Here is a 15898-nt window from a genome sequence, read left to right as displayed (position 1 = left end):
TACTCAAAATTGAATGTTTTCTTAACATAATTCTGATATTAATGTCAGAGATAGATTCTTGGTTGTTTAGAATAGTGATAAAACTCCGGTAGTCATTTCTCATGATCCAATGTAGAATAATGTGTTTACGGCATCCAGTGTCCAGGTCAGGAATTTGAAAGCAAGTAAAACCACAAGGGCAGGGAGTTCTGAATAGATATGCCATGACTGACAGCATCTCATTCTACACATGGAAGGGGTGTGACAGAATAGAAAAGGAAGAAATAAAGGAAAAACTGTGAGTATGGGTGTACAATTTTTAAACATGTTTTTGCTTCACTGTTTGGTTTGTCTTCTGAATGTTCCCTGTTTTATAAATTATGGTAAAATACACATAAGTCTAAAATTCACCACTTTAAGATTTAAACTTGTTTTCTTTCTAAACAAAAACAAGACAACCCAAAGCTAAATGAATAGCCACTGATGTGTCAGCAGGTCCAGCCTCACAGTGTACCTACTGGGTGACTGCCCCTCTAAAATAGACCTTCCTCACTATCTCAACATCTAGCATGGAGCCTCAAGAGTTTATCTCAGTCATTGTGTTCTTTTTACAAACTGTATATATGTATGGTTGATAATTCAGAATTACTAGCTAAAAATGGTACAGTAGCATTACCCTACAAATTAAAATAAACAAAAACCAGGAATCTCTTCATATGTCTTGTCTCACCAAAAGCAAAGTGCACAGTGAGAACAGTGGTGTGCTTTCCATTTAAAATATGTGGGGAAATAGGAATAACTTCAATATTCATGCTCACTTCATGTAAAACTGATAATTTCTGGAAGACTTTGAGAGACTACACTACAGCCATAATCAAAATTTGCAATTAAATCCAATGAGAGAAATAGTCACATCTCAAGTAAGAGATGTGTCAATCATAGTGCTCCCCTAAGGTACTCACAATGAGATCAATTTTTTATTCATCCTCTTCCTCCTCTCCTTCCTCATCTTCTTGTTCCATCTCTTTTCAGTCAACTTTAGAAGGGCCCTTTGTATCATCAAGGACTATAGTCAGCAACATCTCTATACCACCTCAGCAGATCTGCCTTAGTGATGTATGGTTGTTTTCACTCAAGTTACTCCACATTTTGTCTAACTTTTCTGTGATGCCTTTAAAAAAAAAAAACTGGCAGGGTAGAATTTCAAACAAGAAGAATCCAGATGGTAATCTTCTGGGGACATCAAGGTCCTTTCTCTTTTTGCCTCCCTTAGCTAGTCCATAAACCTTCATTTCCCAATCATAGCATACTTTATCTGCCATTTCCTTTTCATCAAATTTCAATTTCTTTATCCCAGACACTGTCTTCCACCTGTCAGAGCACTTCTTGGAAGATTCTGCAAGATCGTTGTGGATCATTTTCTCTGCAAAGCTATTAAAAAAAATACGAGACATCTTTCCCTTTGGTTTCTTAGGGTTACATTTATTCATCCTGACTGTATTATTCACTAGTCTTAGTTCTATTTTTTTTTTTTTTTGTCTATTTGAGGTTTCTTGGAATGTGAATTTAAAATCAACTTTTCCAGTTCTAAAAACAAAGAAAAAAGATGACTGAAATTTAGGTGGGCACTTCATTAAACTCCATGAATCACTTTGGAGAATATTCCATCTTAAAACTTATGAACTGTTATGCCTTCCAAACTGTTATCATTAAGCTTTCCAAACTGTTATGGTTTGGATCTAAAATGTACTCCAAAGACCATGTGGAAAGGATTGATTGCTAACCTAAAGTGCTATTGGGAGGAAGTGGAAACTTTGGGAAGTGGGGTCTGGTGGAAGGAGGTAAGTCATTGGGAGTTTATCTTCGAAGGGTATATCTTGTCTCAGCTCTCTTCCCCCACAATCCACCCACTTCTTAGTCACCAGCTGATATGCTGCCGTGCTCTACCATGCCATCCCACCATAATGCTCTGCCTCACCACTGACTTTGAATAAATGGAGTCAAGAGACCTTGGCCTGAAAACTCTGAAACTTCGAGCCAAAATAAACTTTTACTCTTTGAAGTTTTTTCAGGTATTTTGTCATAGTGACAAAAATCTGAGTGAAATACAAACCATAAATTTGCAATTGTGTTCCATTTATGTAGGTTTTCTTTATAATTTTTTTTTCAAGCAAGATTTTGTGGTTTTCAGTGCACATACTTTTTATCTCCATGGTTAAATTTATTCCTAAATATTTTATTATTTTTGATGCTATTATAAATGGATTTTTAAATATCTCTTTTGAATGAACATATAAGGAACTCAAAAAGCTCTACAACAAAAGAACAAATAACCCAATCAATAAACAGGCAAAATAACTAAAATGACACTTCTCAAATGAAGAAATACAAATGACCAACAAGTACATGAATAAACGTTCAACATTCCTAGCAACCAGATAAATGCAATCAAAAGTATATTGAGATTCCTTCTCACTCCAGTTAGAATGTCAATCATCAAGCATACAAATAATAAATGTTGGTAAGGATGTGGGGAAAATAGTATATCCATACATTGTTGTGGGGCTGATAAATCAGTAAAAACATTCTGGAAATCAATATGAAGATTCTTCAAAAGACTAGGAATGGAACCACCATATGACTCAGCTATCCCACTCCTTGGTACTTATCTTAGAGAACTATATTCAACATACTATAGTGGATACAAGCACACAAATGTTAGAAACAGTGCAATTCACAATAGTCAAGTTATGGAACCAGCTCAGGTGTCTGTTCACAGGTGAATAGATAAAGAAAATGTGGCATTTATCACAATGGAGTTTTACTCATCCATAGAAAAGAATGAAATTATGGCATTTTCTGGTAAATAGGAGGAAGTGGAGAATATCATTTGAAATAAGCCAGACTCAGAAAGTCAAGGGTTGAATGTTTCCTCTCATATGCAGAAGCTAAACCAAAATAAGGATAACAAAATGGGAGGGAATCCCATATAGAAGGGAAATAGAATTGAATAGAGGAGGGGGATTGAGGGTGAGGAAGGAAGGATGCGTAAAGGGAGGAAGAGTAAAATGAAATTGATCAAATTGTGGTAGGCAATCGTATGAATATACCAGAGGGAATTTCACCCATAGGAATATCTATAAAGTGCAATTAAAAAAATGCTATTAATAAATAGAAGGAAAACCAATGAAATAGAAGGTGAACAGGGGGAGGTAAGAGAAGAGGAAAAGAGGAAGTACGGATGACTGAAGTGGAGCAAATGATATTCCATGCATGTATGATTATGTAAAAATGAACACCAATATTATATATTATTAAAATGCACTAATAAAAACATAAAAAAGAGTGGCTTGTTTTACTTGGCTATATGCATTTAGGCTTCCTTCACATCTCTTCATAATTTAATTGCTCATTTCTTTTTACTGTTGGATAATGCACCACTGTTTGTTTATCCATTCACCTATTGAGAAACATGCTGCATGTTTTTGGTTTGGTTTATAAATAAAGCAGTTATGACTATCCATCTGTTGGGCTTTTGTAGACATATATTTTTAATGTATTTGGATAAATATGAAGGAATGTTATTGCTGGGTCATATGGTAAGACTATATTTAACTATTGAAGAATCTGCTAGTCTGTCTTCCCAAATGACAGCACCATTTTCCATTCCTACAGCAGTAAATGAGAGCTCCTGTTTCTCCACATCCACAACAGCATTTGGTATCATAAGTTTTGTTTTTGTAAAGTTTTAACCATTCTAATAGGTGTATGGTTATAACTCACATAAAAACATTATACTGTTTTAATTTTCAATTCCTCAGCAACATGATGCTCACTGTCTTTTTTTTTATGGTATTTGCTATGAGTTTGTTTTCTTTGGTGAGATGTTGGTTCAGATATCTTACCCATTTTAAATGGGAATTTTTTTCTTATTATGGTATTTAAATTTTCTTTGTAAACTTTTGACACAAGTCCTTTATCAGATATGTGTTTTGCAAATAATATTTACATACACGTAGCTTGTCTTTTTGTTCTTTTAACAGTATCTTCTCCATAGCAGAAATATTTAATTTAATGAAATCTAACTTACAACTTTTTTCATAGAATTTTGGTATAGTTTCTACAATATATCACAAAGCCTAAGGTCACCTAGATTTTCTCCTGTCATCTTATAGAAGTTTTATAGTTTCATGTTTTACATTTAGGTCTATAATCCATTTTGGATTAATCTTTGTGGAAATTACAAGTTCTACATCTGGGCTTAATTTTTTTTAAGCATTGGCATTCAATTAATTGTTCATTTCTCAAGAAGAAGTCTCTTCTCCACTGAAATGTCTGAGAGCAGTGTTTTATATTCATCTAGAATTATTGTCTTGTGGTCTATTTGATTCCTGGAATTGAGAAGGATTTGTTTGACGTACGTGGATGTGCCATTGTTTGGGGCATAAATATTTATGAACATTATCTCTTCCTGATTTATGGTTTCCTTAAGCAGTATGAAATGTCCTTCTTTATCCCTTCTGAGTCCTTGAGTGTGGTATGTTTTTTTCCCATTCTTTCATCTTTAGTCTGTGGTTAACTCTTTCTATTAGCTGAGTCTCTTGAAGGCAGCATATTGTTGGGTCTTTCTTTTTAATCCAATCTGCCAGTTTGTGTCTTTTGATGAGTTTAGGCCATTAACATTCAGGGTTATATTGAGATATGATTTGTATTTCCAGTTATTTGGACTTATTTTTGATTTTTAACTTGATTTGGTTTCTCTTTTGATTGGCCTTTCCTTTAGGGTCATTCCTCCTTTGCTGACCTATATTGTTTTTCATTTCCTGCTGATGGAATATTTTGCTGAGAATGTTCTGTATCGCAGGCTTTCTATTTGTAAATTCTTTTAATTTTTGCTTATTATGGAAGGATTTTATTTTGTCTTCAAATCTGAAGGTTAGTTTTGCTGGGTATAAGATTCTTGGTTGGCAACCATGTTCTTTCAGATCTTGAAATATGTTGTTCCAGACCCTTCTAGCTTTTAGGGTCTGGGCTTAGAAAATTGCTGATATCCATATTGGGTTCCCCCTATATGTAATCTGATGCTTTTCTCTTGCAGCCTTTAAAATTCTGTCTTTATTTTGTATGTTAGGCATTTTCATTATAATGTGCCTTCATGTGAATCTGTTGTAATTTTGTGAATTTGGTGTTCCGTAAGCCTCTTGTAGTTGATTTTACATTTCATTCTTTGTTGGGATATTTTCTGATATGATTTCATTGAATAGGTTGTTTATTCCTTTGGTTTGTATCTCTGTACCTTCCTCAATCCTGATAATTCTTAAATTTGGTCTTTTCATAATATCACATAGTTCTTGGAGGTTCCATTCATGATTTCTTACCAACTTCTCTTTGTGATCAACTTTATTTTCAAGATTAAATATTTTCGTTTTCATTGTCTGAGGTTCTGTCTTCCAACTAATCTAGTCTTTGGTGATGCTTTCCATTGAGCTTTTTTATCTGGTTTATTGTTTCCTTCATTTCAAGGTTTTATGGTTGTTGTTGTTGTTTTTCAGAATCTGTATCTCTTTGCTAAAATGATCAGTAGCTTCCTGCAGTTTCTCTTTCAACTGTTTATTGGAGTGATCTTCATGACCTACATTTGTTCTCTTTTCTCATCCTTTGCTTTGCAAATCATTTTAATTAAGTATATTCTGAACTACTTTCTGACATTTCTTCTACCATGCTGTCATTTGATTCTCTTAATATAAGATCTTGGTTTGTTTGGAACACTTCCTTTCCTTGTTTTTTTTTTTTTTTTTTTTTTCATGTTGTTTGTGTATCTTCCCCTCTAGGAGTGCAGAACTGGGGGGTTGCAGTTTTCCCCCAGAGGCTTATAGTGACCCTGCAGGTTTCCAAAACCTCTTCTTTAAGGGGGAGATCAATATTAGCAGCACCCAATACAGAAAATACACAGCCCTAACCCAAATAGCCCCTATTAAGACATTAACAATATTGCCAGAATATACAGAAAGGATGAGTCCAATTATTATCTTCAGTAGAACAAATAGATTTGCAATGAAGTCTACAATTTCTAATGGTGGACAATGAGGATGGGGAAGGATGTAGGATGTAACTGTGTGATAAGAAAAGAGTATACAGAAGTATTAGATCATAGGAAGAGTGAAAGTGGAATCAAAAGAAGTTGCTTGTGAGCACAAGAAAAGGGAGAAAGATACTCTGAGGAAACAGGTTAAACAAAAGGAAAATAGAGAGAGTGAGAAAAATAAAGAAATAAAAGCTTAATAAGTTTCAAAAAGGAGAAAAAAGTCCCTACACTATAACAGTCAAATTTATTCAAATATTACATTCTTTATTAGCCTGATGCATGAGAGGTACCTGAAAATGAGCTTCCAGTCTTCAGCCCGCATTTCAGGATGGGATCGACCCCACCTAAAAATGGCAGCTACTGCTTCCAGGATAATCCAAGGTGGCTACACTGGCTTCCAAATGTGTTGGCAAATGAAGAGCTGCAGCGCAAGGCATGGGTGCTGAGTCTGTTTGGGGTGTGGTTGGTCAGGTCGGGGTTCTTGGAGGTAGGGTGTGGTCATCAGGCTGAGGAGTCCTCCAGGTCCTGGTTGTTGTCCCAAAATGGCGGCAGCCATGTGTAACCAAACCTGTGGGTACTTTGACAGTGGACTTCCAGGTAACTGCAGGCAGATGGCAATCCACTGGTGGTCTGCAGGTGGTCTGCAGGCTACCACCAGATGATCAGCAGGTGGACCTTGGGCAGTGGGTGATGGATAGGTGAAAGGCAGCAAATGGGCAAATAGTGGATGATAGGCAATAGTCAACAAGTGATCTTAACTCAAAAGTTAGGTGATATGCTGGCAGATTGCAGGTGATCAAGGTGGACAAATGGGATAAAGAGCAGGGGATCCATGAGCACCAAAGACTGCCTCACAGAGAAGCAGAATTTTCTCTGCTTGAAACCTGAGTTAGAGATTGACAAGGAACACAGCCTTTCTGTAGTCCACCATCTTGGATCTCCCTAAAATGCTTTATTATAAAAGCTTAGTGGAAAAAAAAAGGAACTTCCATCTGGGATGGCCAACCTTAATTCAAATGTGTCTTGGCCAAGCTCAGAAAGCCATCCCAGCCTCCATCTCTTAGGGAACTTAGTGGACCTCTATGGCATGTGGTTGTATTGTTCTTGATAGCTTAGCATTGATACAACAGTCATTGAGAGATCAAGAATGAAGAAATGAGTAATTAATTTTATTAGTGTCATATGTGTTTCAAAGAACTTCAGTTTTTTTACACTTCCAAGATGTTTTAAAATTATTTTTATCTATGTAATTACTATTTAGGGTCAAAACTAAATCTTTAAAAAAAGGTTAGCATTATTTTATCATTAAAAATGGGAGAAACTACTTCAAATAAAAAGTCAAGTTAAATTAAACATTCCCAATGTGATTTGTTGTCAGCACATTCAATAATTGGATATTCACTCCTAAATTTTCTCTTGTTGTCAAGACTTCCCATCCCATGACATTTCCATAGAACTTTGCTTCTACAAAATGGGAAGGAAGTGTTGGTCTACTATATTACACTAAGTTCTATGACTGGGACATGTTAATCCCCACTCACTAGAGAAGCTCCTTTGTTAAACAAGGATACAAGAAAAATAAGACAGGCTCTATTTGGAGTCCTATTATAGAGGAAGAATTGACTGCATATAAACTATTGCTTGCTGTATAAGCATGGTAAAATGCCTTCAGCTGTCTGGTCTTCAGTGCTTCATTTATAAAGAATGAACCACAACAACAGGGCCTCTTCCACCAAAGTCTTGAAAAGTACACAGGAGATAATGGGTGTTTTTTTTTAAATCATAAATTTACATAGGCAATGTTGTTTCATTATTTTTTCCCTTCCCCCCCAACCCCTCCAACCCCTCTTTTCCCTCTATACAGTCCTTCCTTCCTCCATTCTTACCACCCTCCTTATCCCTAACCCTAAACCTAACCCTAACCCCAACGCTAACCCCTCCTACCCCCCAGATAATGGGTGTTGAAAGCATTTTACAGTGTGCTACGACTATAATGAACCACCACTCCCTTTGAGATTTTTGTGTAACAATGAGTACATTGAGAACATAATAGAAGTTGATTATTAAGTTCGTTGAGGTTTGACCACATTTTTAAGTCAGTTTGATGGCTATTTTTCTCTTCCTCTGTAATTTTTCCTTTCCACTGGTGGCTTTTCCTTGTATTAAGGTGACTGCATCATTGACCTTTTGTCTCCTTGTGTTTACCAACTCAGAGCATGGGAAGAGAGTTTGGGGGTAGAAACTCTACCTGTCTATCCCACTTACTAGCCATACAAAGACTGGAGGTGATTTAACTCAATCATAAAAAGAGTCTAGAAATGCATATTTCAGAAGGTAAGCACGTGATTGAGTAGAATGTAATGGAAATAGCCACTGACCTCTGATAAATCTCTGGGTGCTACAAATGTGTCTCAAATTTGTATTTCATTCACACTTCTCAAATATTTGATGGTACAGCAATATGCCCATCTCTAGTCACTATGTTATGAATATTTCTGGGGCCTGTGTGCATCTCAGAGAGAAGACTGGTGATACCTGCATCCAAGGATGGTTAGAATATGCCACATAAAATATAAATATCACAGAAAGCATGGGATTTCAAGTCAGCATTTCTATTGTAAAACACAGAAAAAAAAAAAAAAAAAACCTCTTCCCAGCATTATGTTGAAGATCCAAAAGGAGTAAAATAATTCTGTAAGAAATTAGGCAAATATTAATTAATCTATCTGCTTGCTTAAGTGTTAGAACACACTACAAAAAATCTTGCTTCTAGCTGAGGATGTGTCTGGATTTCAATATGAGACTTGCATTTAATATCTACTTGAATTTTTAAGACTACCTAACATATGTGATTCTCAATTCATTTTTTAGAAATAGATTTTTTTTCTGTGGTGCTGGGGATGGAACCCAGGGCCTTGTGCATGCAAGGCAAACACTCTACTAACTGAGCTATATCTCCAGCCTGAGTAACAGAACTTTTAAATAAAGTTATTGTAAAGTTGCTATGGCAATTAGGACAGAAAGTAAATGAAACATTCTCATGTTTCTCCTTACAAATGCCAGGAATCAAATAGTTCATTTCTTCATACACTCCATTCTTTGCCTATTAATCTTAATACTTTTAATGTCAATATATGCTTAAGTAATAAGTGGCTGAGCAATTATAAGTTTTCTTTTAATAAAATAATGAAGAACATCATTAGGCAATCATAATAAAAAGAAATTAAAATGAAATATAACAGATGTAAAAGAGAGGAACAGTATTTTGGAACCACAAAAATATTTTAAATAATTATAGAACACAATTGATTTTATAAAACCATCATTTGTTTAACCAAAAATCAAGGTTAAACAAATGATCCTACAGTGACCTAGTTAAAGGTATAAGCACTTGAAGTAACTTTAAATCTCCGAGATTTGCAATACAGCCCTAGAGGTGTATTTTTCAATGACATGAAAAAATTCTAAATTGTTATTAATAAACATTGTTCATGACTTTACTACTAGTGGTACTATACTGATACTGTTGTGAATGTTTTATGGTATATTAGAAATGACTAATTGTTGTGGTGCTGTTGAAAACCAAGATTTTAAGCACTGGAAAAGAAGAGAAGAAATATTTGTGAGGCTGTGAAAAACCTTGTATTTCTGAATTGAATTTAAAAGTATCTTTATTAACTCATATTAAATTTGTTCATTAATATTATGCTTTGTAGCTATGTTCACTGAATGCACTTAGGCACTATGACTATTTCAAAAGCAAAGAACATCTTGGTGCTCACAGTATAAATTTTAAATACAAAATTCTTCAATAAATAAAGACATTTTGCACAAAAGGACTATCTACCTCTGAAGTGAGAAACGTACAAGGTCAACCTGGAACATTTTGTCTAACAGCTGAGCAAGATGTTCTTAAAGACTTTAAGACAACAACCAAAAGAATTTATTATCCAATATAAGGAGGGTACTTCTAACCAAATATGACACATTTTAACTTTAGTTAGAAATGCTTCTATTTGCACTATATTTAATAGCCAAGAAAAGGAACTGAAGAATCTATCAACTGAAGTATGGATAAAGAATATGTGGTACATATGCACAATGTAATACCATTCAGCCATAAAAAGAAATGAAATCTTTCAATTTACAACAACATGAATGGACCTAAGTGTTAGGGCAACCCAAAGCAGCTGAATGGGGTGGGGCATCAGGTAGCCCACACTTGCCAAAGAACAACCAATCAGATGCAGACAGATAAACCCTAGTCAAGCCCCTAACGCCTGTCAATCTGTGAAGTCCTCAGTCAATCCTAGAAGAAAACAAGTCCCTGCAGGGTCTCCAGCCAAGTCCAGGGGCACACTAAACACTCAGGCCCCCTGCCCTATCTCAGACTACCCTTCCAGAGTCATGATGCAACTTCCTGGCCCTCCAACCTGGCCCTTATCCCTGTCCTCACTTTGCCTGAGAGTAGTCCCAATAAAACTCTTTTTTAATTACATCTGGCCTATCTGTCCTTTAGTTACCTCCAACCAATCTTACATTTGGTGCGTAAACCCAAGAGGGTCCTTGGGCCTCCCCCATCAGGGTTGAGGTCTACCCTCTCCCTCAGATGAACCAGGAAATTCCTGCACTGCTTTGTTTCTCTTCATCCAGGCCAACAGAAGTGGGGTAAGTTCCCTTGCATTTCCCTTGGCCTTCCAGTTGCACTCTCCATTACAGAGGTCTGTCCACAAGTTGTGCATGCCACAGACCCCCGCCCCTCCCATTTGGGCCCCAGTAGACTGTGGAGACAACCCAGGCTCCAGCTAGTCCCACCTTCCATTCTGGGCCTCCTTAGACTGAGGAGAGTCCCACCTCTGGTTCACCCACTTCCTGTTCCTTGGGTGAGCATGATCAGAATTTGTGATACCCCTTTTTGTTCTTGTTCACCCCCCACCCCCCCGCACACAGGGTATACTGAAAGATTATGGGAAACGCCAAACACCAAGTCCTCCCTAGACCCCAAGACTCCTTTGGGCTGTCTATACCTTAATTTTACTACAAGTATAGTTGCTGGACAGAGAAATGGTCACAAGTGCCTTATGTTCAGACCTTTTGGGATTTGTGCTCTCTCCTTCCCTTTGTTCTACTTATAGTACCACCCAAGTTCTCCTAGCCAGAGAAGATCCCAAACACCTCCCTTCTTCTGCATCCTCCTCCTTCTTTTCAGATCCACTGGAACTACTCTCAGCTCCACCCTCCCTTTTTTCCCTTTCCCTACTCAGATCAGACTTCCTCCTCTTCTCTCTCCTCTCCTCCTACATTTACAGATCCCTTCCTTCCCCAGAAGGTCCCTCTTCCTCCCCACTTCTCTCCTCTCTGCTTAGTGCCCACACCCAATCTCATCAGCCACCCTGCCACCCAACACAGATCTCCTCTGTCCTCTCCAAGAGGTAGCTGGTGCAGAGGGCATTGTGTGAGTCCACGTTCTGTTCTCACTTCAGGATTATTCCCAGATTGAAAAGTCTTTCTCTGCTGACTCCTCTACTTATATTAAGGAATTTAGATAACATTCTCAGGCTTATGATCTCTCCTGGCATGACGTTTATGTTGCTCTTTTTTCCACTCTCACCCCAGACAAATGAGCCCACATCCAGCAGGCAGCACAAGATCATGCTGACCAGGTCTGCCTAACGGACATAACTTTCCCCACAGGTGCAAAAAGAATCTTTTACCTAAACTCCAGAAAAAGTAAATTGTGTGGTGCTAGACAAAAATAATTAATGACCGTGTCATTTTTCCAGGACTCTTGTTTTTTCCTTAAATTCTATAATTTTTGAGCTCATAACATTAATGTTTTTTGATCAGTCCTATTTTTATTCAACTCAAGTTTTTAAACATTTGTTACATTGCAATGGAAATTCACCTATAAAATCTACAAGGTCTTTGCTTCTGTGTTATGCGTATATCATGTTTTCTGTCTATTGTGTGTCCAAAAATCATGTACATGATATCACAATTGACATAAATAATGAGTACCCAAGAAATTAAAATTTAAAAAATGGATACAGATACCTTTCATTCACGTGATTTAAAAAAAAAAAGGTTCAATTTAAATTAGGTAAACAAATGAAAGTAAAATGTCTTTAAAATTACTTACCTCACAAGTCTCCAGGTGGTCAAATTAATAAAATGCTAATTGATATTAATCAATTGTTTCTAGGACTTTTCTTCAGTAGAAAAAAGTGATGGCAGATACTGTTCAATACACTTCTCTGATATCTTGTTTTTTACAGTAAAATAAGTAAATTGGATTTGACATGTGTGGGATTATGCAAGTGTGTTTTTTGGAGATATCTGAGTGATTTGCAGGGTTGAAATGCAGACTGTTAGATAACATTGACTACTCTTGGCTCCTTGGATTCCATGGGGCAACATACTTGAACATCATTGGCCTTTTCATAGATTGGTAAATGAAAAGGGTCTAAAATTGCTTTGTGTCATCACTAAAAACAAGGTTGCTAAAAATTGGGTCCTTAACACATGCAATTCTATATACAGTGGGATCCAAAAAATTTTGGCTGTGTTTCAGTTGGAGTACTGTAAATAACATAAAATATTTCATCTTATTAAAATGGAGTAATTTATCTAAATTCAAAAATTTCATAGGAGTTTTTCAGAATGTAAACAAAAAGGTATCAGCAGATAGGAAAGAGAAAATAAGAGGTTCTAGGCATGGAAATATATCCAGTAGAAGGATGTGTTTCTGGGTAAGAAAGTGCTTGTGTGATGAAATACATGAGGGTCTAAGTAAGTGTTAAGAAAGTCTGTGTGTAAATAAACGGCAAATTTCAACAAGTTTGTGTGTAATTAAGTTGGTTATATATGTATGTGAGATGATCAATTAAAAGCTATTTAAGGTTTTTCCTTAAGGTCAAAAAATATTATTGTGCTGATATAAACCAGAGTTTAATCTATATGTTAAAATGACAAGGATTTCTTAAAAACACTAATTTACTCTTAACATTATGTCTGTTAAGTTTTATTCTTTAAAACAATTAGTCTTAAATATTGGGGTTTATACAATTAAGGTTAAACAGTTGTTAAAGTATTGTACTATGTTACAGAGTCTAAATTTTTCTTTGAAAACTAAGCTTGGTTAGTGGAGAAGTCACTCTTCTTTGTACATTAAATATGCTCATATCTTCCAGGTACACAAATCTTTAAAGCAGAAAATTTATCAAGTTGCTGTTCTCCAAACTAAACTTGTATGTAATGATAATTTTAAGCTTATAAGAATAGCAAATTTTATTGGGAACTTATTTATATCATTTAATGTTCTATAGCCAGACATGTTATCATTAAGGTATATGGTGTCTTTTTACACTGGGGTAAAAATTTAAAATGTAGTTTTAAAGAAAGATGAGAGCTTGATCTATTTAAAGGTTAATATTGTGAAACATAAAAGCATTTTGCCACTTTTTCACACAAAAGGAAAGTTAAATGCTCTCTCAGTCTTTCTTTAATTCATCTATTATATAAAATATTATATTATGTTAAATAATGTTTATATAGACTCTGAAAGCAATGTATGCAAACTTTGTAAGATGACATTTAAGAAAAAGTGTGGAGGGCAGTAGCAGAGGATGGGACAGCAGTAACTGAGATTGGGGGTCTTTGATGATCTCATGGCTGTGGCATGCCTGGTGCTTGGGAGTGTTCCTGTGCAGGGGCACAAGATGCCTGGCTGCTGTGGCAGTGCCCTGCCTGGGGAGACTCTGTGCAGGAGTCCTATCAGCTCTGACATTGATCTCAGGTACACAGCTCCTGGGCAGGAAGGAATTCTTTTGCTAGACAACACAATGTTTCATCAGTTCCCTTCTCTGGTTCCTGTCCACCTTACAGTAACTTTGGACAGTGGAGTTTCTTGAGAGCTACACAGAGTTCCTAACATTGCACTTTGTAGTTGTGAAAAAGTTACATAGATGTCCTAGTTTCTGTAACTTTCCTCAATACAAAGAACAATGCTTAATAGTCTTTAACCTGAGAGTAAGACATATATAAATAAAGATTGCTGGTGTAACTCTTTAGATCTGCATCTCCATCAGAGGACAGAGCTCCATCTGATCCTAGCTTAATCTTCAAAACCTGTGTTTATAAATCTTTATTTTTCAATCCTCCTTTGCCCCTCATTGGACCTGAGGGTTTGGTCACTCTGGTTGTGGCAAAAAAGGCAAAAATCTGCTTTAGAACTAGAACACTTTACCTAAGGTTTGTAAAGAACCCTGCTTTACCTGAGAAAAGGTTCTGCCTCCCACCATGCTGCATGTTAGAATGGCTACAAAATAAACCAAACTTTAACTCATTTAAAATGTGTTCAAAAGTTTGATGCTTGTTGTAAAGATTACTGGGATCTCAAATGGGATAAACAGCCAAAATTCAAGAGAGCTATTACACATACTAAATGTTTTACTGTTGTTAACTTCATTTTCTGTTTTCCTTGTAAACTTATAACTGTTGCCTGGTTAATGTTTTACAGAAGTACTACTTCAAAAACAAACAACATAAATTAATTTGAGATAGTAAGCCATTTCCCATAGGACAGATAATATAGACCCCAATTAAATAAAAGGGGATAAATAACTGTAAAGTCATAAACATTTAAGTTAAAGCCCAGTACTCTTACTATATGACTGGTGAGACTAGCTTGCTGTATGTTTAAGATCAAACTTAGTGATTGAGATTATAACGAAAGGGCCAAGAAAAAAAGAGTATTTGGCTCTTGTCTTCAGAGTCAGCCTAAATCAATGGAACAAGAGAACTTCTCAAAGGAGTTTTGCAACTCTGGGCCACACGACCTCCTGAGCAGGGAGATTGATGAAATCACTAGAGGATGAAAAGCCAATCAGTGCACCTGTTGAAGAGGATGGTCATTGTAAAAGGGAGACAACCCTGATGCTTCCAAGGGAAGCCACCTACCTCATCAAGGGGACCGTACCTAGTGAATGGCACTAAAGGAGACAAGAAGCTGCTCTCAAGTTCTCAATGAGTGACCCCTTTGGGAACTCAGCTGACTTTTAACAAACAGGAATAGGTCAATTTGACCAGCTTGGTCTTAAACACCTGGCAAAACAGTTAAAACCAAAACAGCCATTCTTGGGCATTTAAAAAGAAACAATAGTTAAATGTAACTTAAATGTACTTGTGTTAGAATAAGTAAAGACTGGAAGCTACAAAAGAGAATTCTTAGGCAGGAGTACCTGATAAATATCAAGAAAAACTGCCATAGTCAGAAATTTTTAGTCAGTTTAAGGCCTACCGATCTTCCTAAGCTACAAAGGTAGGCTTAATTTATGTTTGGTAGTATGATTATCTAGCCCTAAGCAACAGAAATATAGAGATCTCTATTAAACACAGGTTATACCAATAAAAGGATATTTTTCAAAAATCAGATGACAGTAAGTCGCTTAACTATATTTTCAGGGAACCTCAATGACATTAAAAATTAAATCTTGGGTTTACATTCATGAGAACTCTGACAATGTTAAAGTTTACAAATTAAGGCCTCGTCCTCTTAAACCTTTGTTAGGCCTTGTTGTGAGAACAACTTCTGAGTATTTTCACCTCCTCGTGAGAAATTATTGACTTCTGTCATTTTCATGATACTCATTCACATGTTCCAGATGTTGCCACATTTTGTATTAATTTCAGTACTGATGTCTTTTCATTTCTCTCTCATAGAAGCACCCACCCACAGATGACTTTACAACCTTCTCTTCCCTAACCAGACTTCTACCATGGACTCCTTGATTGACCGGATTTCTAAAAGGGAACTCCACTCTTGCCACCTGGCTT

The sequence above is a fragment of the Sciurus vulgaris genome (assembly GCF_902686455.1).
Source record: "Sciurus vulgaris genome assembly, chromosome: 4".
In the NCBI taxonomy this organism is placed as follows: domain Eukaryota; kingdom Metazoa; phylum Chordata; class Mammalia; order Rodentia; family Sciuridae; genus Sciurus; species Sciurus vulgaris.
The sequence above is the reverse complement of the archived record's forward strand: the minus strand, read 5'-3'. Positions refer to the sequence as shown.